Source organism: Parasteatoda tepidariorum, chromosome 2 (genome assembly GCF_982258835.1).
Source record: "Parasteatoda tepidariorum strain Cologne lab strain chromosome 2, Ptep-v5.0, whole genome shotgun sequence".
Lineage (NCBI taxonomy): Eukaryota > Metazoa > Arthropoda > Arachnida > Araneae > Theridiidae > Parasteatoda > Parasteatoda tepidariorum.
In genome coordinates, this window is record NC_141756.1 from 52220354 (window position 1) to 52244715 (window position 24362).

Below are 24362 nucleotides of genomic sequence, written 5' to 3' on the forward strand. Positions count from 1 at the left end.
TTTAAATTTGTTTCTGAAATCAATTTAGAATAAACCTCAAATCACCTCCTTGACACCTCAGATCAACCTCTAAAATACCTTCAGTTTCTGCAAGGGAATTTACCAAACACGAAACAAAATGGAAACAATAGTAATGTAAGAGTAAATAATATTTTATGCATTACCCATTATATAGACGAAAAAAAATAAATAACTTAGAGAAAATTACAATGTTAGTTGCCTTTGGCGACCAGCTTGGTCATCTTTCAAAATTAACTTGTACAACCAATAAACTTTAATGGTAATCCAACCGAATGCATAGCACAACTGTATTTAAATATTCTAATTCTTCAATCCTAGCAATTTAAAACACTGCATTAACTAATTATTTACACCGTCTGATTGTTGCCCGTGGCTTTATCCGTGGCTTCATATTGTTAAGAGATGTCCGCGATATTATCAACGTTCTTTATGTATTGAATTTTAGTAATAATTTAAAATCAGTCCGGCAGCCATTAAATCACACAAACCGCCGTAAGTATGAGTTTGACACATTTCATCATAGTAGGCAGCAGTTATCTCCATCTCTGTTGTGAGATAAGATAGAGGAATTTGAGGTAATTGTGAGAAGATTGTGAGATAATTAGAATACTCAATGCTACATTACGTAAGGTACTCCTTCCTTCCAAACACCTCTCGAGCCCTAACTTGAGTATCGTATGATCTATAAATGCTATTGCTTGAAACAGGCAAGCGCCGTCGCTAATAATTAATTTGAAAATATGCGGCACTATAGCACCATTTATGCTTAAAATGTCTACAGTCATGGAATATATTTGACCATTTATAGAAAGGATAAAAAATAAATCTATATAATTACTTCGAAATTAAGTTTTTATTTCTACAAAATACATAATTGTTCTAAATAAATACATGATTTATAACTCACTATTCAACACTACTTAAATAACTATTTAAGACAACGTAACGTAACGAAATGTCTAAGCCTAACCAAAGATTGTATAAGTGTAAAGATGGGAAACTCGCGAAAGTCGTAACAAAATTTGGCACAATGCCAGCGATTCGTGTACGGCGGAGAAATTTGTCTCCAGGGGCACACTGCAGCGCATGCGCAATATCATCCTTAGTTTTGGAAGGAGAGTTTGGAGAGAGAAGCACATGAGAAATCAATCAATGGCGGACGTTAATTTGACAATTATCCCTCACAAGTAAGTGCGCTTTGTATAACCTATCTTCTGTTGATTTTTTTCTCCTTGTTTTCATTTTTCATAAAGATTGTAATCCACTTTTTTTCTTTCAATATTTTTCAGTGATTCTTCTGTGCGCAAAGCAAAGAATTATGATAGATGTGCTTACTGCAATGTAAATAGAGCAGGTTATCCAAATTTGAAATTGTTTCGTTTTCCTCAAAATATCGAAATGTAAGTAAATAGTTAAGCATTTTCGAAGATTTCGGTAAATTATTTTTCAATGATTGATTATATGAACCTATTAGATAAGACTGACTTAGAATCGTAACTAAATGTGTGACTAATTTATAGTGTCCGACTTTAATTTAATTTCATTTGGTTTTTAAATTCTGTATAATTCCATAAGTGCGTTTATCTTTTTTGGTCGGAATTAAATATTTACAAATGAAATTTATGTGTAGAACTAAGTAAAAATTTAAATGTTTTTCAAGAAATGTAAAAAAGATCTATAAATCTGACATTTCAAATTTTTGAAAGTTCATTACATACATGAAATTATTTAAATAGTGTTAAGTGTAAAAAGTGTTACTTTTTAATCATATAATATTTATAGAGTGGTTTATAGTAGATATATATATTTTATTTATCTGTTAGCTCTAAATGTCCAGTAAACGGTACAGTCTTTACTTATAGGCACACAGGGCAATGCCCGGGGACCCCATTTTCTCAGGGGCCCTAGAGAATCGTACTTTTTTGAAAAATTGCATTAAAAAAAATTTAAGACTAAAAACATTACCTTATATATTTTAAAAAATTTTTTTTTTATAGAGTATGCATTTTTTTTCTACAAATGGTGATTGCTTATCAAACACCAATAATTGGAGTAGTTTATCACCAAGAAAACTTAAAAAGTCAACCGAAAACTATTTTTCTTATTTTATTATATGAGGATTACAACTGGTTAGCGTATCAATTTTTTTTAAACTATGCATAGTTTAAAAGTACTTTATTTGAGTTTTTGTGGTAATCAAAAATAGTTAAAATTATTGCATTATACAGTCCCTGGCCAAATTATTAGACGCACTATAAGATTCTATGTAAAATCTTAATTACTCAGGTGATACAGTCGAACTCGTTTATAACGAGCTCGGATTTAACGATAACTCGGAGAATTTTTGGTTGGATCAATGTTAAGTCTATGGAACAGAAGTCGCTTTTAACGAGCAAGACCCGGTTTTAGCGAGCAATATTTTTCTGTCTTGCAGTCTTCTTTCTCATCTTTCTAGTCTTTCTGTCTTATCTTTTTCTCAAAATGATAAAGAAATGCGAGGGAAGGGGGTTAGTTGTCATTAAATTAAGAAAAGTATTTAATTAAATTAATTAATGTAATTAAAGTAAGTAAGTATTAATTAAATTTTAAGTAAACTCAATCATTTGACCTTCCAAGCCCCCCCCCCCTCTTCTGGTTGCACGCCTGTCTTAAGGACCCGTTTATTACGAGCACTCGGATTTAACGAGTACATTTTGCGGTCCCTTTGTGCTCGTTATAAACGAGTTCGACTGTACTACACAGCTTTATTGTATTTACGCTACTGAAACCGGTTTGTACTTGTTTACGTTTGTGTATCAATTGGTTAAATAGGCGATATGTAATACAAATTCGACAAAATGTAATAAAAATACAGATTATTTATTGTATCAGGTACTATATTATAATAATTAGGTCAAATTAATAGACGCACTGTAGTTTTTTAATAATGACATGATTTGCACGAGTTTACATACTATACTTTTATAATTAAACATACGCGTTAATTTATTAATATAATGTATTTAATTATAAAAGTATTAATATGCATGTTAATACTTTTATAATTAAGCATACAAATGGATTTTTATTCAGGAGATTTTTCATTCACCTCCTATTTGTATTTATTTTTAACGTATTTCATTTCATTGTTAACCAACTGATACACTAACGTAAAGAAGTGAAAACCGGTTTCAGCTACGTAAAAACAATAAAGCTGTATAGTAAAGCTGTACCTGATAATTATAATTTTACATAGAATCTTAAAGTGCGTCTAATAATTTGGCCAGAGACTGTATCTTAAAAATGATTTATTTTTTGTATATGAAGTTTTTTAGTTTGTTTTCAAGCATTATGACACATTATAGGTCTAAAATATTTTTGTGCCCTGGGCCCCTGCATGCTATGAAGATGATACTGCCAGTAAAACATAAATTTAATTGATTTTGTTATTTAATCACCCAATGAATTGTTTTGTTATTAAATTTCCTTTCTAAATATTTTCCTTAAACACTGCCTACTTTTTTAAAACTATTTAATAAAATATTAATACTTAAGAAAAATAATACATATAATTTATTAATGCCATACATTTTAAGTTCTGTTATCGAATTAGACAGCATTCTTACGTCATATTAGCACTTTAATCTTACTGTGTGATTTTTTTTTTATATTAGGTGCAGGAAATGATTAGAGGCCAGCAGAATTGCATCGTTACTGAATGTTGATACTGACAGACTGACTACACAACAGATGTAGATTGTGTTCAAGACATTCTAAAATTAAAGATTATGTATCAAAAATAATGCAGACTTGTTCCTAGTGCAGTTCCAATGAACCAATATTGCATCTTTTTAATTTTATGTTAATTTATTTCATAAACTTGCTCAAATATTTATTTATTGTATAAAATGTATACAATTTTATTTGGGTAATTTTTATTTTATTGAAAAGTGTATTCTTAAAATATATAACTGAAAAGAATATTTTTAGATAGTTTAATAAAGATAAAACAAATACTGCAACAAGTGTCTCGTTTATTTTTTTAAAACTCTAAGTATATATATAATTGAAAATTTTTATTTATATATGGCACATTTCTTATACATATAAACACATGGAAAAATTAACAAAGCGAAAAAGTTTTTTTTTTCAAGGGGAAATAAGTTTTACTCAATTTCTTAAAGTTTTAATGAATTTTTATTTTTTAATATAAATTACTTTAGTTAAATAAATATTTACTACTTTAAAATAAATTATAATCCTGCTAAATTTGTGAACTGAAAAAAATTTAAAAGCAAAATCGAATCCGATAATAATTAACGGAGAAAATATGAGTGCATTGGGTGAAAATCAAATGATCTGCGCCCGTTCTTCAATCGCTCTTAACGGTGGCTTTCCTGCATTACACCTTCAGCGCCCAAGTTGGGGGAAAGATCCTTACGACTTAACATTGATAGTATAGGAAGTTTCCCTTCTTTACGCGAAGGGTATAAGTTCTTTGGCCTAACAAAATATCTAAATAAATACTTAACGTAAAACTGATTTTTTAACACTACTTAAATTATTACTGTTAAAAGTACTAGATTTTATTTATTTGCTATTTGAGTACATGTAAGTTGTAAGCTAGATTTTAATTTATTTGTTATTTGAATATATATTAGCTGTAAGTTAGAGCTTACATCATCGGTTGCTATGGCGATATTATAGAACAAATTTTTTGTGTTAAATAAAAGTGTTATGTTTCTTGTTTTTTGTGAAAATGAAGTCCGAAAAATTTTATTTTAGTAAGCTGTAGTTTTTAGAAGAGAACGAAAGAATATTGCACTTTCTAGTAGATTCTCTTACCAATTACTAAAGACAATCTAACGCAATGAATAATAAATATGTTGCAAATTAACGCGAGTTAATGGTGCCTTAAACGATAATATCACTGAGTCCTGTATCTTTTAAATAATAGAAAAAAAGAACCGTTTACTGTCTAATTTATAAAAACTAATGAGAAAAATTCATTTTTGAAACGTCTCTTTTCAAAAAACTAATAGCAATTTTTAAATGATTTTTAGGTTCGGAAGCTAAAATTTTCTGTTTGAACACGTTGTCTAAATCTCAGTTCCGGATTATGAAGCACATACACACAAGCACTTCATTTTATTACATAGATATACAATAAAAAAAAAAGTTTTAAATACCTTTCTCATTATTTCATGGTTCGGGCTTCTACTCGGAGTTGGGACCGCTAAGTTACTAACCCGTGTGTGTAAATAAATAACCTATGTTAATTTTTTTTTTAAATCGTACATTGGAAATAATCTCAACCAAAAATAAAGCTACACAATTAAAAAAAAAAAAAAAAAAAAAAAAAGCGATGTATTTCTACAAATAATAAAACGGACTAGTGCTGGTTGAAGCATTCTTATTTGAAACTATAGTTGAAAATCGTTCCATTTCAGGCAATATCGGCGAAGAGGATTGTTGTTTCATCTCATTTTAGGCGAAAGGTTTCGAGATTTCTATAATTGGTTTATGAGCACTCATTTTCTTTCTAAAAAATCGGTACTAAGTTGATGAGTAGAGAAAAATATTTTCTTTACCCAATAAATATTTTTTTATAATAAACACGAGTTTTTCTTTAATGATCTTATTTAGCTGTTTTATAATAATCAATGTTTATAATAACAACGCGCGATTAAGATATAATATGAAATACAGTCAGTAAAGAGAATACTTGGCAATGTCACTAAACCTTAAAAAAAATCAGTGGGGAATACCGGACAATATCCTTCAGTATTATAAAAGCATCCCGGTAGAGAATACCGGGCAATGGCACACATATTCTTGCCTTGTTACTCATCCCATTAATCCAATTTTTATTACAATCAATTATAAATAATAAACATATCAATAATAATAACCTGTATTGTATAACACTGATTTATCTTAGATTTCGTTTTAATCTATCGTAGGAGAAAATAAAAATAAAAAATTTAAAAACTATTATCCCCGACTACTGAAAAATAAAGGAATATTTTAATATAAAATACTATATTGCATTTTATTTTATATATAAATTATCTTTTGAAATTTATTTTGAAACCTAACTAGTTTGCATCATCAAATATGAAACCTTCTCCTCAAACGAGAATATGCTAAGCGAGTACTTATCCCCACTATCTGAAATGCAACAAATTTCGTCCATAACATCAATTTGGACCACCTGAATCAAAACACCACAAATAAACATACATAACTTATATGATTCTTTTATGTTATGATATTGTTTTAAAATTATTATTATTGCCGCATATCAATCAGCAAATTTTATGAAACATTAGCATGATACCTTTGTATAAACGCCAGACAAAAACGTATCATTGCAAAGTAAATATTTATCAGATATTTTCAGGAATTAAAGTTACAAAATATAAGTTTGAAATTTAAAATTAAAAAATTTACTAGCATATGTATTTTTTTCTTTTAGGAATTCTTTCTATTATAAAGCTCTTACTGACTGCTGATCATAAAAAATATTATAAATATTTTATAAACATGTTACCCATTTTATTTCCTAAAAACGCTTGTTTTTTCCGTCAACTTTTTCGAGTATGTTTGTAAGATGATTTACACGTACACATGATTTATTTTCATATCTTTTTTAAAATGCTTGTCAGATCTTGTCTTGATAAATAAAATAAAAGTACCCACATTTCGCTCTTTCTCTCCTGTTTTTCAAATGATTAATAGCAGACGCGTTTATCCCTTTTCTAATAAAAAGTGGACAAAAAATATTTTGTATAACATTTTGTGTATTTTATGACGCAAGACAAATATTTTCAAAATCTTTTATTGAATAAAAAATGCTGCAGTTTAAAATAAGAGATGAATTTGTAATTTGTTATATTTTTATGTATATTTTTAACTTGTGAGCTTGTTGTTTGTTTCTTTTTACTTTCTGAGTTTTAACGTAAGTTACAAAAAAAAAGGGCATTTGCTTGAAAAATTTCGGAAAGAAAGATTAGGAAGAAATACGAGAAATATATTGTTATTTATAAACTATATTAGCCTAAAGATATAGCAATCCAATGTAAAATTCGATCTTTCGTTACTATGACAAACGAATATAATAAATTTACGCGAGGTCATGATTTCAGATTTATTCACGCGTGTGTTAATAAAGTGATTATTTTTAAGAATGTTCATTTTGAATTTAAAATGAATTAAATTTTTTCATTCTGAATTTAAATATTTTATTTATTTATTTACATATTTAAAATTCCACAGAGTAAATTTTAAGTTTTTTAATATTCGTTTGGAAATTAACTAATTTATGTTGACGTTGTTAAGTTATTTAATTTTGTCTTCAAAAACGTAGACAAGGCTTAATACGTTTATTCTTTGAACTATTTGTTTTAAAGTTAAAATCCAATTTACTTTTTTTTCTTTTAAGAACGTTATTAACTATTACGTAATTATAGTTAATGACAGAGTGAACAAATTGATTAAGATTTTAACAATTAGTTTTTCTTTATTTTATTTAGTTTACTTTCGTCACACATTACTTATCACTTTGTTTGGTGAAAGATTGTATTATCCTATACGTATACCTATAAGTTTGCTAATTTCACATCTATTGGTTTACCAACATAATTAAGTGATCCATTTATTAAATACATAATCTCAAGAACTTAAAGAGGTAAGATAGTACTTGATTAAAAACTTCATTCGCTTCAAAAATGCACAAATTGAAAATAACAGTAGACATGTTTCAAGCACTCAAAAACAGGCTTTCATTTTCAAAACTTGCCAGGCGTGAATGCGAAAAAACAAAAGTAATTAAAATCACTTTTCTTTCTTCTCATTCACGTCTTGAAAATGGGTGCCTGTTTTTGACCTCTTGAAACATAATGACTGTTATTTTCAATTTGTATATTTTTGATAGAATGAAGTTTTAAATTAAGTAATGACCCTTTTATTATTTGAATAAAACTAGTCCAAAGCACAACAATCTCCTATATTCTATAGGGATGTCTTAAAGAGGCACATGCCTACCGAGGCCTTAAAAATAAATATTGCATTTTTGTAAATGGACATGATTAATAAATCACCCTGTTGTTATTTAGTTTATCAATAATGCATATTCATTTATCAATCTTATTTGTTCGTTTATAGACACTATCAATTAATAATGTATGGAAAATCAGTAATTTCTTGCCACCGACCTAATTATTTGACATTATTTGTCAACATTACAATTTTTGCAGTTACCACCAGTTTAAGTAGGATGCACCAATATTTTTTTACGTTGTACTTTTACAACATAATGTATACAAAAATAATTACGCAATATGTATTAATTCAATAATTATTATTTGAATGATTTAAATTAGTAATATTAAAAGTTATAAATTCATTCATTATTGTTTCAATTTTCGACTGCTTTAATATATGTAGTAATTAGAAATGCAATATGGTTTTGTAAATTCACAATGGTGTTCACATTAAATCTTCTTCTTCACTATTTTTCAGCTCTAAGTGTAGTAAAATATTTTAAGTATTACCTTCATAAATCCCCTTAAAAATCCCATACTTTTAAACCCATAATAAAAACAACTACATATAAAAAAATGTAATAACTAATACGAATAAAATTGCTGGTCATGTCGAAAAAAATCTCATCATAAAAGTGAGCTAAATTCTCAAGAATGAATATTGTGTTTATATCTATCCTATTATGAACTATGCCTCCAGAGACGTTTGAAAGGAAAAAATGGAGAGTAAAAAGTAATCTCAATGAGTTATTTTTACATTTTTGTATTCCCTATTATTATTCTCTCTCTCACCCTGTTATTTATTCCCAATCTTTTCTTTTCTTGTCTTTAAAAAGAAATGAAATATGTTCTTAAAGAAGTTTTTAAGAAATATGTTTTTATGTTTTCTATGAAGATTTTCAAGGAACTTGGTAAAAAATTTCAAGAACTTAATCTGAATGAACTACCCTGTTTCAACGTGAAGAAAGTTTAAAATCTAATAATATTGTCTCTCTGACTAAGTAAAAGGTAGGTTTTAACGCCTTGAGCTGAAGTTATTATTATAATATTATTCAATACGTTAGTACGGCGGTACAATTTTTTTACTCTCTGAAAATAAATAAATATATTTGAAAAGATTTACAAAAACTTTTGCACAAAGTTTAAAATACTTAATCTGAGATAGTTGTTTTGCTGTAATAAATGTTTTGTCGTCATAAACAAGAATAGCTCTTATTATGTTATCACTACTTCAAACCTATTTTGATGTCTAGAACTAAAGGTTTCTTACAATATTATTTATTAAACAAGTAGAAACAGGCTTATTTTTTCAATCTTATATAGCAAAGTAAATATAAACAAATATGTTAGATGTAAAGAATAACAAATATGTCATAAATAAATATGAAAAATAATAAATATGTAAAAAATAACAAACGTGTTTTACACAAAGTGTATATTACTACGTTTGATTTTCCTGCCGGAATAGCCTGGTTCGGAGGGCGTTTGGCCTATATCCAACAGGTGTGTTCGATCTCTGCCGTTCGAAGTTTCCCCGTGTAGTAAATGGTGAGTGGTGCACCTTAAATCTGTCGGGTCATAAATTCCTCTAAGTTCCCACAACAAATCAATACCTCTAGGTCAGTGTTTCCCAAACTTATGACTTTTGTGTACCATTTCTAAATTTTTCGTGAAGCAGTGTACCACTAATAAAAAAATGAATGTACTTTTTTTAAAAATGTTTATTTTTCTTTTTTGGTACAAAGTTTTGTTAATAAGTTTATTTGCATCCGTGAGAAGGATGATATTGTTTTTGCTGAGATAACAGTTATAGAGATAAAAATTGTATTTTATGAAATTAATCAAAATAAATAGAACTTATTACAAACCTTTACTATAAAAAATTGCACAAAAGTTAAAAATCACAACTGACTGTTGACACCACTAATTATTAACTGTTAACTCTAAAATGGCCAATAGAAAAATACGTAATCGTAAATTTTCATGCCTAGCTTTGTTTTTAAATAAAATTGCTTGAAATTTTCGTTTGTTGCAAGATATTTCCCATAAGAACACATACCCCCGTTAAACTGTTCCAGTACCCCTGGTGGTACGCGTACCACACTTTGGGAAATACTGCTCTTGGGGTACTGAATTGGAGATTGATTGTTCTATGGTTCAGGTAAAAATTACGATCTGTGGATGAATGAATGAATATATGAATGGATCCGCTCTTTAAAAACAGGCTATGACGCGTGTGTGTGACTGAAGACTTAATCTTGGACATAATTGGCGCTACTGAACAACAAGAAGCTCACCCTCAACTTTAAATTAGTGTGGTTTTACCAAACAGGATAACTGGTTAGCAGGCAAGTGTTATTCGAAGCAACACCAACAATATTTGATTTTAATTTACTCAACATTAATATTATCACTGTTTCAAGCGTATTTTGACATCTATAACTAAAATTTTGTTACATTATTAATTGAAAAACGAGTAAAAACTGCTTTACACTGTAAAAATGGTTTCTAAAAATTTAACGAAAATGTGTGGAAATATCTCCAAAACAAATAGAGTCGAATTTGAAAACCCCGGGTATTCAAAATTTAAACACCATATACTAAATATTGAGCAAACGTCATAGCCTCAAAAGTGATGTAGAGAGAGAGCAACATGTGAGAGAGATGTTCGTTAGCTCCCGGCAAGACTCGAACCAAGGACCTCCAGATTCGTAAGAGGTTGCTCTTATCAGCATAGTTGTATATCTCAATCAAGGAGAGTTAGGAAGCTTGTATACAACGACCGCCTCAATGACACATCGTGACAAACTAATCTTTAATTTAAGTGGTATAAGGGATTATTATTTGTAAAATATAGTCCCAATTAGCATAGTCAGAGGATCGGTGATTTTAATTTCCCTTTTTGCTTAATTCACTACATCTTAAAAACTTATAAGCTAATCTAATGTATGTCATGATGTGGTATTGTGGAGGCCACTTTATAAAGTTTTCGAACTGTTCTTGGACTGGAGTGTACAACTATGACTGTTAGAGCCTTATGCTACAATCCGGGAGGTCTTTAGTTCGAATCCTGCCGGCGTTCAACAAACATCTCTCTCACGCTGTTCTCCTTCCACGAGCTTTTTTCTCAAAAATTAGTATATGCTGTTTCAGTTTTGTATGCATGAGGTTTTAAAATTAGATTAAATTTAAAATTTATTAGTTATTTAGACAAATTTTTTCTCAATTTTGAGAAACCCTTTTTTTAACATTAAAAAGAAAATTATTATTAGCATTTCCTAAGTTATTAAAAAATATTCAGTGCGATTTAGACAAAGTATTAACTGCTACCTAAATTTGATTTCAATCTGCGCTCCATTAACACATACTTTGAAATCTAAAACAACAATTATTATTGTAATATTTTTAGTCAAATGCATAGTATGTACTGCTTTATTTTTTCTAATCATTAAAAAAGAAAATATATATTTTTAAAATACTCCAAAATGATATTCAATGCGTTTTGTACAAAGTTTTAACTATCAAATCTAATTGAATTGTACTCTGTTTAACCGTTAAGAATATTTTGGCTCATAGAACAGAAATTTTCTGTATAATATTATCAGTAATAACGCAACAAATATTTTAACGTCTAGAACTAAAATTATTCTTATTATATTATTCATAAAACTACTCGTAAATACAGAAACGCTTTTACGCATAAAAATATTATAGCAAAATAAAATATATTTTTTGAAAATCGTCAAGAAAGATTCTCAAAACATTTGTAGCTACTAAATCTCTCGTATATTGTAAGGAATATTTTGACATCTGAATCTAAAATAGTTCTTATAATATTATTCATTAAATTGCGTATAAATACAACAAATCTTGGGGAAAAAGTTTCGGCTTTATTCTTTGCATAATAACGCAACGAATATTTTAACCCCTAGAAGTAAAATTATTTTTATTGTAATATTCATAAAACTAATCGTAAATACAGAAACGCTTTTACGCTTAAAAATATTATATAACAAAAAAAATATATTTTTTGAAAATCGTCAAAAAAGATTTTCAAAACAATTTTAGCTACTAAATCTCTCGTACATTGTAAGGAATATTTTGACATCTGAATCTAAAATTGTTCTTATAATATTATTCATTAAATTGCGTATAAATACAACAAATCTTGGGGAAAATCTTCGGCTTTATTCTTTGCATAATAACGCAACGAATATTTTAACCTCTAGAAGTAAAATTATTTTTATTGTAATATTCATAAAACTACTCGTAAATACAGAAACGCTTTTACGCTTAAAAATATTATATAACAAAAAATATATATTTTTTGAAAATCGTCAAAAAAGATTTTCAAAACAATTTTAGCTACTAAATCTCTCGTACATTGTAAGGAATATTTTGACATCTGAATCTAAAATTATTCGTATAATATTATTCATTAAACTCCGTATAAATACAACAAATCTTGTGCAACATCTTCGGCTATATTCTATGCGTGGTTGAGCTTGAATATCCCAAAAGATTAAACTTCGTAATAAACTTTGCCGACTTTATATCAACGAGCATTTAGAATTCCTTTCATGGACCTTATAATACAGTTGGAAACATAAAAGTCTAGGACGTGCCCCGGATACTAATAGTCGGATTTTCGCCATGCGCGATTAATGTTGAAAGGGCGCGGCAAGGATGGATGGGAGACTCTCAAATACGTATGCTTTCTTTTTTTTTTCTTATCTAGATATCAGATTTTGAAGTTCTTTTTTTCGATAAAACCTTGTTGATTTATCTAAATCTGAATCAAAAATATCTTTTCGTATGAGATAAATAAATTCATTTCGCTCACTAAATCTATTTCCTTCTTAGGTTTCGAATATTAGAAAAGTAAATGTGAGAAAGTTTCTATCCGCTAGTAAGTTATGACCTTAAAACTAGTGTGCTTGAAGTTTTCAAATTACTTATTCTAAAAAAAGATTTTAACTTTACCATATGTTCAGGCCTTAAAAGTAATCTAAGCATAGTGGTAGTGGTGAATTTAGTTACACTGTAAAAAAACTACGGATCAAATCAGGATAAAAATTAATGATTGCCTAAATGCAGCATCCCTAAAATCCATTTTACCGCAAAATCCATTTTTACCGTAAATTTTGTACCGCAATGTTTACTGTATTATTTATTTAATTATAGTGATTCAATGATTTTACAGTAAATATTACTGAATAAAAATTAGAGTAAATCAAATATTTTTTCTTTGTTCCGTAAAAATTTATGGTAAAAATTGATTTTGCGGTAAAATGTACCGGCACCGGCACTCTGGGCTCTTTTTACGGTTACTTGATGCAGAATTTTTTAGAGGGTGTGTGAAAACACTTTTCACAAATATCATAAAGAACCAGTGAAAAATAATTTTACTCACTTCATTTTTAAGAAAAAAAATCATAAATTTAGAATTTTCTACTTAGGATCTTTAAATGCTTTATAAGATAAATTATTTCTAGTAATAAGGTTGTACTGTTCCCCGCTAGCAGTCGCTCGACAGCCTTCGGAACAGACTTAGCATTTCGTTTCGGATTGCTTTACAACCTGAGCACCCTTGCCTTGTTCTATTACATATTAGAGGTACGCCATCTAGCTTCACCAATAACTATTATAAATTATCTGTCAAGATACAACTAACGACAACTATAATTGTAAGACCACTAAATATCGTTATTAAGAATTTTTACAAAACTCGGAAAAATGTAAGAAGAACGTGTGTAAGTAAAAAACATATTCACACGAAATAAACAAAACATAAAGTTAACAAAACATTCATCAAAAGTTTAACCAGATAAAATTATAAGAAGACACACTAAAAAGACCCTAATCTCCGAATTTTTTGGTTAGCATATCAGAATTTTATATCAGCTACCCTGGGCTTCAAATCAGCAAGAGAATTATAAAAGAGTAGGAATAGAAATTTTTACCATTTTCCGCCACAAACAAACACATAAGAAACTGAAATGCAGAAAACATTAAAATAAAAATTAATTATAACTTCTTATGTATTATACTTCGTTACTGATTCTACAGCCCTTTGTGGGCCAATGCCTTCCTTAGAATCTTCTTCCATTCTGTTTTCTTCGCTAGGGGCTACGATTGGCTACAAACAAATTTTATTTTCTATTTAGTTTTACATGCCTCATCATACTATAGACAAGGTTTGACCGACGTCACTTCACGACGTCATCAGCAACCCCCCCCCCCAAATTTTCCAATAGTAAGATGGAAGCGAAGTTTAACATGGCATTTCCTGTTGAAACTGAAGTGACATATTTTTTTCGTTGAATTTTAAAACAAAATAGTTCATTTAAATATATTTGCGGGTCTGTTTTGGATAGAAAATAATTGGTTTGATATAAAAACATTATTCAGTTATAGTAAGATCGTTTTAAAATGTGATAAGTTACAGAAAGCGTTCTTTTTCCCCCCCAATTACATTCTAAATGAACTAAAACTCAATGATGCTATTGCATCAATGATGCTATTGCAAACTAAATTGGCGTATTGCAAACTAAACTATTCTATTGCATCAAATCTATCATTTTCTATCCAAATCAGCTTCTTAGTGTAATTAAAAGAACTATTTAGTTATAAAAATTTGACGAGAAACATACATTCTTTTACATTTAATGAGAAACGCCATATTAAGGATTCAGTTCAAGACACTTTTGAAACGTTGTCTTGATGGTGGGGATGATGTTTGACATCATGATCTACGTTATCACTAACCATGTCTATTTGGTTTACTATACGCTTACTAGACTAAAAACATCATACTCTTCAAAATTAAGTTTTAGTTTCTTAAAAATCCTATTAGTTTTGATAATCGCAGGGGCATTTACCACATTCCTTGGATACATTGGACGAACTAGACTCGGTTTGAAGTTAAGACTTAAGAAACACTATAGATCAGTGATTCTCAACCAATGCGCCGAGGCACTTAGCGTGGACATCTTTGTCGGCGATTGTGTTGTCTCTGACAATCTTAAAATAAGATGGAAGTGTTTAAATTGCATATGACACACAATTTTAAAAAATGTTATAAGAGCTAATCATTAAAGTAAGCTATGCAATTAATAAACAAATTAACAAAGGATAACTAAGAAAACAAATATATAAAAAATGAATTAGCAAAGGATAACTCACAAAAATTAAGCTAACAATTAATAATTAGCAAAAATACTAGTTAAGAAGAAATCACAAAAAAATAACAGTTAATATAAAAAAACTAACAGTTAATAACTATAGAAAACAAGCTAACAATTAAAAACTAGTAAAAAAATAAATAACGGTTACTAACTAATAAGAAATTGATCGAAAGAAATAATTAATCCCTTAATAAATGTGCTTTTATAGTACATATTATTTTATTTCACATTCAAAATTATTATCACAAACTATTTAACACAGTATAAAATAGGTAATTAAACAACTTTTAATCTAATTTTTTTCATTGTGTACCGTCAAATTTCGAAATCGTTAAAAGTGTGCCGCAACAAAAAAAAAAGGTTGAGAATCACTACTATAGATATGTCCGTTATCAAGAATTCGAAAAATCATGAATTGCTGCACATCGTTGGAATCTTGGGCATAAATTCAATTTCGACAGTGCCAAAAATTATTTCCAGACAAGTCACATCAGCTTATCTTGATACCTTGAAATCTTGTTTTATTCATATGAATGCTGATTCCCTAGTTAACTACATTAGTTCCTCACCACCTCTCCATAGCGCATGGAAATGCATTCTACCCTGATTTGCTCCTCTCGGGCACAGTTGTTTTTCTTGCACTGTTTTCCATATTTTCTCTCTCTCTCGGTTACTGTGGTTTTTCTAGTTTTGTTTCTTACTTTTATTTCATTGGAAGCTTCACTTTTTTACATTTTAAATCACTTTTCTTTCACGTCTGGCAAGTCTTGAAAATGGGCTCCTGTTTTTTGACGCTTGAAACATGTCTACTGTTATTCCAACTTTGAAACGAATGAAGTTTTTAATCGATTAATATGTTACCGTTTCAGTTTCTTGGGATTATTAATCGCTTTCAACTTGTTTCGTTATTATTCTTATCACATAATACTTTAATGGAACTTAATCAGATAAAACATGTAATATAAACCATATATGAAAGGAAATTATAAAGTCTTATTCTGTATAAAAGTAGCGTATGTTAAGCAGCTTTGCTGTTCTGATAAACGTTTAGCATATTAATTTTAATGATAAAGTTTGTCAAACACATTAATATTCATAAATTCTATTCTGCACTCTATAAAACGTAATGTCAAATAACACAGCAAAATTTCCATAAACAGTTTTCAAATAATGTCAGTTTAACTTAACTATTCTATTTAAACATGTTTGACAGTAAATTTCAAAAAGATTCTAAAATTCGACTCCATAAATAAATTCACAAAAGACTTCATATGCCATAAGGAAGTGACAGTTGCAGAGAATTTTTATGATTTATTCAAAATGGCTAGACAAATTTTACGTTCAAAAGAAAAATAAATACGGTAAAAGAAAGATTGAATCAATGTTTACTCTGATCTTATTTGGATTGAAAATTGTAACATCTACAACAGTTTTCAAAACGAGTGTCAGTAAAAAGATGCTAAATAAAATATTTAAAAAATTATTTTTAATGTACGATTGTTTTACTATATTTATTTTACATTTGAAATAACTGTTATGTTAAACCAAAACTGAACTTCAAGAACTCATAATTAAGACTACATTTCAATCACTGATCCGAATCTCGTGATTTGAATTAGTGATCTGAATCACTTGATTCGAATCAGTGATCCGAATCTCATGATTTGAATCAGTGATCCGAATCTCCTGATTTGAATTAGTGATCTGAATCACTTGATTAGAATCAGTGATCCAATTCATTTGATACAAATGGTGATTTAAATCACTCGATTCGAATCACTGATCTGAATCACTTGATTCGAATAGTGATTTGATTTTGTGATTTGAATGATTAGCCTCGACCAGTGGTCGGCAAACTTATTAGCCAAGGAGCCAAATATGAACATTACAACAATTTTTAAAAAAATTGGGAGCCAAATCTGCTTGTTTAGTAAACTTTTATTACACTAAATAAGTAGCACACTAATTAAAACTAAATTTCATACTTAATAAATATTTATTAATGCGAACAATGTGCTTGCATCTCCTTGGAAAGTTTGAGTAAGTCAGGTTTGTATGTTGTTGTTTTTAATTTTAAGCCAATTCGTACCCCCACTACTTTAGAAAAAGTATGCGCGCATGCTTGTGGTACCTTTATATCACACCGGAGTACCCCGAAAACATACGAACAATTTCAGCCGGTAGCTTGTACATGGTTTGTGTTTACGTTTACGAAAACTAATAAAATTAAATTCGATGTTCGTTACGTATTTTTACAACAATATACCTATCTATCTTTTAACTTAAACAAAAAGTTATCCATGTTTTCGACTTATAGAAGAATTTTAATTTATCAAAATAAGATGTAATTTTTTTCTTACTAAGTTTTTTATTTTTAATGGAAATATTATTGCGCCTTCCGTGGATATTTGCCCCAGAGCCGCACTTAAGGAGCCAAAGAGCCACATGCGGCTCTGGAGCCGCTCTTCGCCGACCACTGGCCTAGACCTTCAGTAATAAGCTTCTTCCCTATGGTAGTGGGTTATTCCATTCGTTTGGCAGGAGAGGAAAGGTAGGGAGTGCATGCAAGCATTTTTTTCTCCGAGCTAAAAACAGCAGATGGAATTTATTTTCGATTTCAAAATTTGGAAATTGAAAATAAAATATTGCAAAAAATAAAATCTTACTAGTGGCTAAATTTAGTCAAATGCATTTTAACGCTTCGAATTGGTCACGTTTTGTAATGTTTTTTTTTTCTAATTTATTTCATATTATTGGATTAATTCAGTTTTTAAATAGCCCAGAGATGAGGTTTTTATTTTAATTTACTTTCAGAGGAGGTTGTAAATTTTACTTTTAAAATATATTATGAAAAATGTCAGTATATTGAATACCGGGCAATAGTTCTTTACAAAATGAGAAATCAGCAAAGCAAGAAATACACTTCAAATTCGTTCTGAATAACAAATAGTAAGGCACGTGATTTTAACACGAGCCTCGGCTCAGAATTTGCCAGATACTCATTGAGGTTTGTACAAGAACTTCGCAATATTTCATACTTGCGAAGCTCTTGTGGGAAGCTGTCTAGCAGTTTGTGTAAAAATTATATAGAATACCGTCATATTTTGCCGGTAACATCTTATATTGTACCATTTACAAAGATTCGTTTCGATTGGAGATCAAAGAAATAGTCCTCAAGACTCCAAAAATATATTGGGGCACACACTAAATTCTTCAAATTCAAACTCCTAAAAGTATCTTGAGTGATAGAAAAGCAGCAATTACTTCTTCCCATTTTAAAAACTTTCTTAAACATAGCAAAATCAAATAATTATTAAACACAGCCCATGGACCCGAAACTAATGGAAAGGTTGAACGTTTAGGACAAACCATTGTAACACGTTTAAAATGTAAAATTGATGATTCTTCTACAAATATTCCTTGGCCTAAATTATTAAAAGAAGTAACTGAAGAATATAATTTAACTCCACATTCGGTGACTAAATTTCCACCAGCTTACTTAATGTTTGGCTCTGTCGCATTGAATCATCCTTTATCAGAAGAAATTTATCCACCAATAGAAGAGGCTAGAAAAAATTGCTGTTGAAAGAACAAAACAATATCATGAAAAAAATTAAGTTTATTATGATGCAATATTCACTCATATTTAATTTGCTCAAGCAACAAGGGGTTTGTCTCAGTTAATTCAGCTTAAATACATGGAATGTTATACTTTACTCGTCTTGATAACAATGTCATAAGCGTGAACAGGTTGAAAGTAACATTTTTTATAGACATAAAAATCCTTGCAACTTCCCAACTAAATTCAATCTTCCATCTCAATTCCATCTTCCAAAATTAATTCCATTATCTTGGAATAGAATCCAAAATTAATTCCTTTATAGACATAAAAATCCTTGCAACTTCCAAACTAAATTCAATCTTCCATCTTAATTCCATCTTCCAAAATTAATTCCATTATCTTGGAATAGAATCCAAAATTAATTCCTTTATAGACATAAAAATCCTTGCAACTTCCAAACTAAATTCAATCTTCCATCTTCCAAAATTAATTCCATTCCCTTGGAAAAGAATCCAAAATTAATTCCATCATCTTGGAATTGGTCTCTTTCGATTCAGAGTGAAACACTACAAGACTACAATACTTTGTAAGTTAAAAATGTTGTATGCGAGTTTCTTCCCTTTTATACTCCTTTTTCCCTCCTTCGCAAAAAAAAGCAAGACTTTGTAGCTTTTTACCACTGACTATGAGGAGGGTACCTCCATTTTATCCCAGGTTAAAATTTTATTTGATTAGGTGTCTATTTTAAACCCTACTTTTACTGTAATATATCAACTTGTATCATTTCCATTTATTACATTGGCCTTCATTATCAGTTAGTTGCATTAGGAATCAGTATTCGTTAGTAGTAATCTATAGTTGAACCAAATTTTGTTTAAACTGAACTGATTATTTCTATGGTTAGTCTCCACCGTAATTCAAAGAGAAATTAAAATTTTCTGATTTATTTCATTTCCAAATACAGATTTTTAAACTATTAATAGAATATAATTATTAATAAATTTATGAGTTATATGTCTTAAGACTACATATATGTAACAAATAAATGCATATTATAAATATATAATTTAAAGATACCGTATATTCCGGTATAGATGTCGATTCCCGATTTTTGATTACGAGAAATTTTGTTAAGTTAAAAATGTTTCACAATTTCTCTCGAATATGACACATTTGCCCTCAATTAAAGACGTCATGTCATGAATCAAATGATTCAGGGTGTGTTGCAAAATAAAGATTCAAATGTTATAGTAATAATTTTTAAAAAGTGTGGAATTCTGAGTTCTATTCTGACACGATTCTGATACGATTTTTTTATGGGAATCAGCAGATGAAGATGAAGTAGAATCCATTGTGAAGTGGGATCGGTATGATGTTGACTTTATTGGTTCCGACTCAGATGTTGTTCGATATGGTTGTTGTTCTGATGCGATTCTGATACGATTTTCTATGGGACTCAGTAGATCAAGATGAAGTCGAATCCATTGTGAAGAGGGATCGGTATGATGTTAACTTTATTGGTTCCGACACAGATGTTGTTCGGTATGGATGTTGTTCTGATGCGATTCTGATACGTTTTTATGGGACTCAGTAAATGAAGATGAAGTAGAATCCATTGTGAAGTGGGATCGGTATGATGTTAACTTTATTGATTCCGACACAGATGTTGTTCTGATGCGATTCTGGTACGATTTTTTCGATGAGTCAACAGATGAAGATGAAGTAGAATCCATTGTGAAGTTGGATCGGTATGATGTTAACTTTATTGATTCCGACACAGATGTTGTTCGGTACGGATGTTGTTCTGATGCGATTCTGGTACGATTTTTTTATGGGACTCAGCAGATGAAGATGAAGTAGAATCCATTGAAGTGGGATCGGTATGATGTTAACTTTATTGTTTCCGACACAGATGTTGTTCGGTACGGATGTTGTTCTGATGCGATTCTGGTGTGATTTTTTCGATGACTCAACAGATGAAGATGAAGTAGAATCCATTGTGAAGTGGGATCGGTATGATGTTAACTTTATTGATTCCGACACAGATGTTGTTCGGTAGTGATTCCGACACTGTGGTTCGGTACGGATGTTGTTCTGATGCGATTCTGGTACGATTTTTTTTGTGACTCAACAGATGAAGATGAAGTAGAATCCATTGTGAAGAGGGATAGGTATAACGTTAACTTTACTGATTCCGACACAAACGTTGTTCGGGAATCTTTAAATATGTAGATTCATGGTATATTTTAAAAGTTTACATTATAGTATATTTTTTAAAAGACTCTCGAATAAATTATCTTAAATTTTCTTAATTTTCCTTCTGAACGTAATGTAAAGTATTATTTCAACGAGAGAAAAAAAAAACATAAATTATTATGGATGTATAAATCGACCCACTGATTTTTGTAAAATTTTGGGAGTTTGAAAAGTTGACTTATACAACGGATGATATGACATATATTTTTATGACCTGGATGAATGCATTTAATAAAATTAAGTTAACCGGCAAAAAAGATGCTGAAAATGATTCGTTAGTTATTAAGGCGTGAATAACAATATTTAGGCAATTATCTCATCTAAATTAAATTTCTTTCGATGTATTATTTTTTTGGATTTAACCTAATGAACATTACGAAAAATTCAATCGCAATCATATTTTGCAGGCAATCTTTTTTTTTTTTTAATTTGACGGATAATAACTATCAAAAATTATAATTTTTACTCAATGATCTTGCATCCACAACGTATTCAAAAACTCAGTAATTTTTATTTAATTATTTTGGTTAGATTTGTCTGAGTTAAAATTTCTAATAATCTTCTTAAGATTAAACTATAATTAACTATTCAAATATTTAATTGATTAAAGAGTTCTGTAAGCAACAGTAAATCACTATTAAAAATAAAAACGATTCATAAGGGACAACGATAAATAGGCTTAAAAAATACAATACTTCAGTTTCAAAATTTTGTTGACAAATTTTTGATACAAAATGTATCAAGTTATTGTAATTGATAAGAAAATTATTTGTATTTATACCGAAAAATTTTCATCGACACTTTGGCTTGGCAATTTCGCAGTGTTTGATGCATAAATAGACCACGTAGATAATCTCATTCATAATGTATCAGGGCCTTTTTAACTATATATTTTTTCATTTGTAATAATGAAATTGTCGTAGTTTAATGAAAAAAAATCTTTAATTTACGAATAAATTATTAACTATATTAACTAATGTTATCCCAAGAAACTGAAACGTTAGGATAAAAAAAAAACTTCATTTGCTTCAAAAATATGCTAATTAGAAATAACAGTCGGCGTGCTTCAAGCACTCTAGAACAAGAATCCATTTTTGAGGACTTGTCGAACTTTAAAATAGAATTAAAGAAAAAAAAAAAAACGGGTGTTTGTTTTTGAGCGTTTGAAACATGTTGACCGCTCTTTCTAATTTATATATTTGTGAAGCGAATGAAGTTTTTAATCAAGTAAAATATAAATATATTTATAGTCTAACTAATTTGTGTGTATAATTTATAATTTACTCATTTATAATTTATTCATTTATAATTACATTCGTATTCAATCCAGAAACTAATTTGTCTGTGTAATTTATTATTGTATAATTTATAATTTACTTATTTATAGTTTATTCATTTATAGTAACATTCTTATTCAATCCAAAAACTTAGTGATTAAATCGGAAAAATGTGTCTCACAATTTTGGCAAGGTCTCCAGTCTATTAGCTGTTTTAGAGCCGCTCTTTCCCTTAATGTTTTACCTATTTTATGATAAGTAAGTTAAACTTCAATTCGAATATTGAACACAACCGTTAATATTAATTATACAAAATATACTAATCAAATTATTCACATATATAAATTTAAAAAAAAAAAAAATACAAGGTGTTAATATAAATGGTGAAATATGACTACGACCCCTTCGTCTGAGAAACTCCAGGAGGTATCCTGCACAGCTGTCTGAAGAGTCAAAAAAGTTACCATTGAACCATACATTCTCATTTTCACCATTTTCTCCTCCCCCTTCTTTTTCCCTGCAACCACTCAATGAGACAAGTGATAGAATACTAGAAACACAGCTGAAAGAAGAAAAAAAATCTGATGCAAGAAGAAGAAATGTTTTAACATCATTTCAAAACGGGAGATCTCCTTCTATTAATGAGTGTTTTTGTTATGTTATTGAAATGAAAGAAGGGAGGGTATTGTTATGTTGAAAAAATGTTAGATAATTGTTTTTAAAACGGGGAGATTTTAAATCCAAAATTGCAAGGTTTTTTTTCTTCTTTGGAATAGCGGCATAGTTAACTGTTTTGCTTATGTTTTCATTTAAAAAAAAATAACGAAATTTAATTTATTCAAGTATTTGAAGAGGTATTTTTAAATGTAGATCATTACCATAGTTTTTTTTTCATTCCTATTATTTATTTATTTCATTCGTTAAAAAATACATGCCGTTTTAAATACGTTAAAAAAAAACAAGTTGCATTTGATTGTAACTTATTATCTTCTTTTCGGATTTTTTTTTTTTTTAACTTATTTAATTTATTCTGCTATAAAAACAGACGAGAAGCTATTTGATAATAAATTGTATATTTCATAATTCAATACATTTTTATTATTTTAATGATCCATGAAGAATATTAAAATTTTATTATTTATTATATTTATTTATTATTTATTATATTTATTTATTTATTTATTTTGTTAAAAAAATACATGCTGTTTTAAATACGTTAAAAAAAAGTTGCATTTGATTGTAACTTATTATCTTTTTTTCGGATTATCTTTTTTTGACTTATTTAATTTATTCTGCTATAAAAACAGACGAGAAGCTATTTGATAATAAATTGTATATTTCATAATTCAATACATTTTTATTATTTTAATGATCCATGAAGAATATTAAAATTTTATTATTTATTATATTTATTTATTATTTATTATATTTATTTATTTATTTCATTCGTTAAAAAATACAGGCTGTTTTAAATACGTTAAAAAAAAGTTGCATTTGATTGTAACTTATTATCTTTTTTTCGGATTATCTTTTTTTAACTTATTTAATTTATTCTGCTATAAAAACAGACGAGAAGTTATTTGATAATAAATTGTGTATTTCATAATTCAATACATTTTTATTATTTTAATGATCCGTGAAGAATATTAAAATTAGATTAAAAAGTCGTTAAAAGTAGATATTACACTAACGTGAACAAAAGTTCATAGTTGTAAGAGGAAATTCTAATTATTAATAGTGAATAAAAATTACGATAATTAAGATTAACGTTTTGTAGTTTATGAATACCGTGTACAATAATAAAACTATTACATTTAGGAGTAAGATTTTTACTTTATATTTAAAATATTACTCCTAAATGTACTATTCCTATTACACTTAAGAGTAATATTTTTACTTCAAATATTATATTTAAAATATTACTTCTAAACGTAATAGTATTATAATTTTGCTTGTAACCAGTAATCTAGAAAATATTGTACATATAACTCACAATATTTAGGAGTGATTCATTACAATAAATGTTAAATTTTTA

General features: G+C 28.6%; 1 long non-coding RNA gene across 1 annotated transcript; it reads left to right on the plus strand.

Annotated features, from left to right (window-relative positions):
• The first annotated feature begins 1056 nt into the window (after positions 1–1056).
• Positions 1057–4014, plus strand: LOC147815763 (uncharacterized). Its single transcript, XR_015430843.1, has 3 exons — positions 1057–1208; positions 1311–1421; positions 3675–4014. It is a non-coding gene; the product is annotated as an uncharacterized LOC147815763 (long non-coding RNA).
• The last annotated feature ends 20348 nt before the right edge of the window (positions 4015–24362 follow it).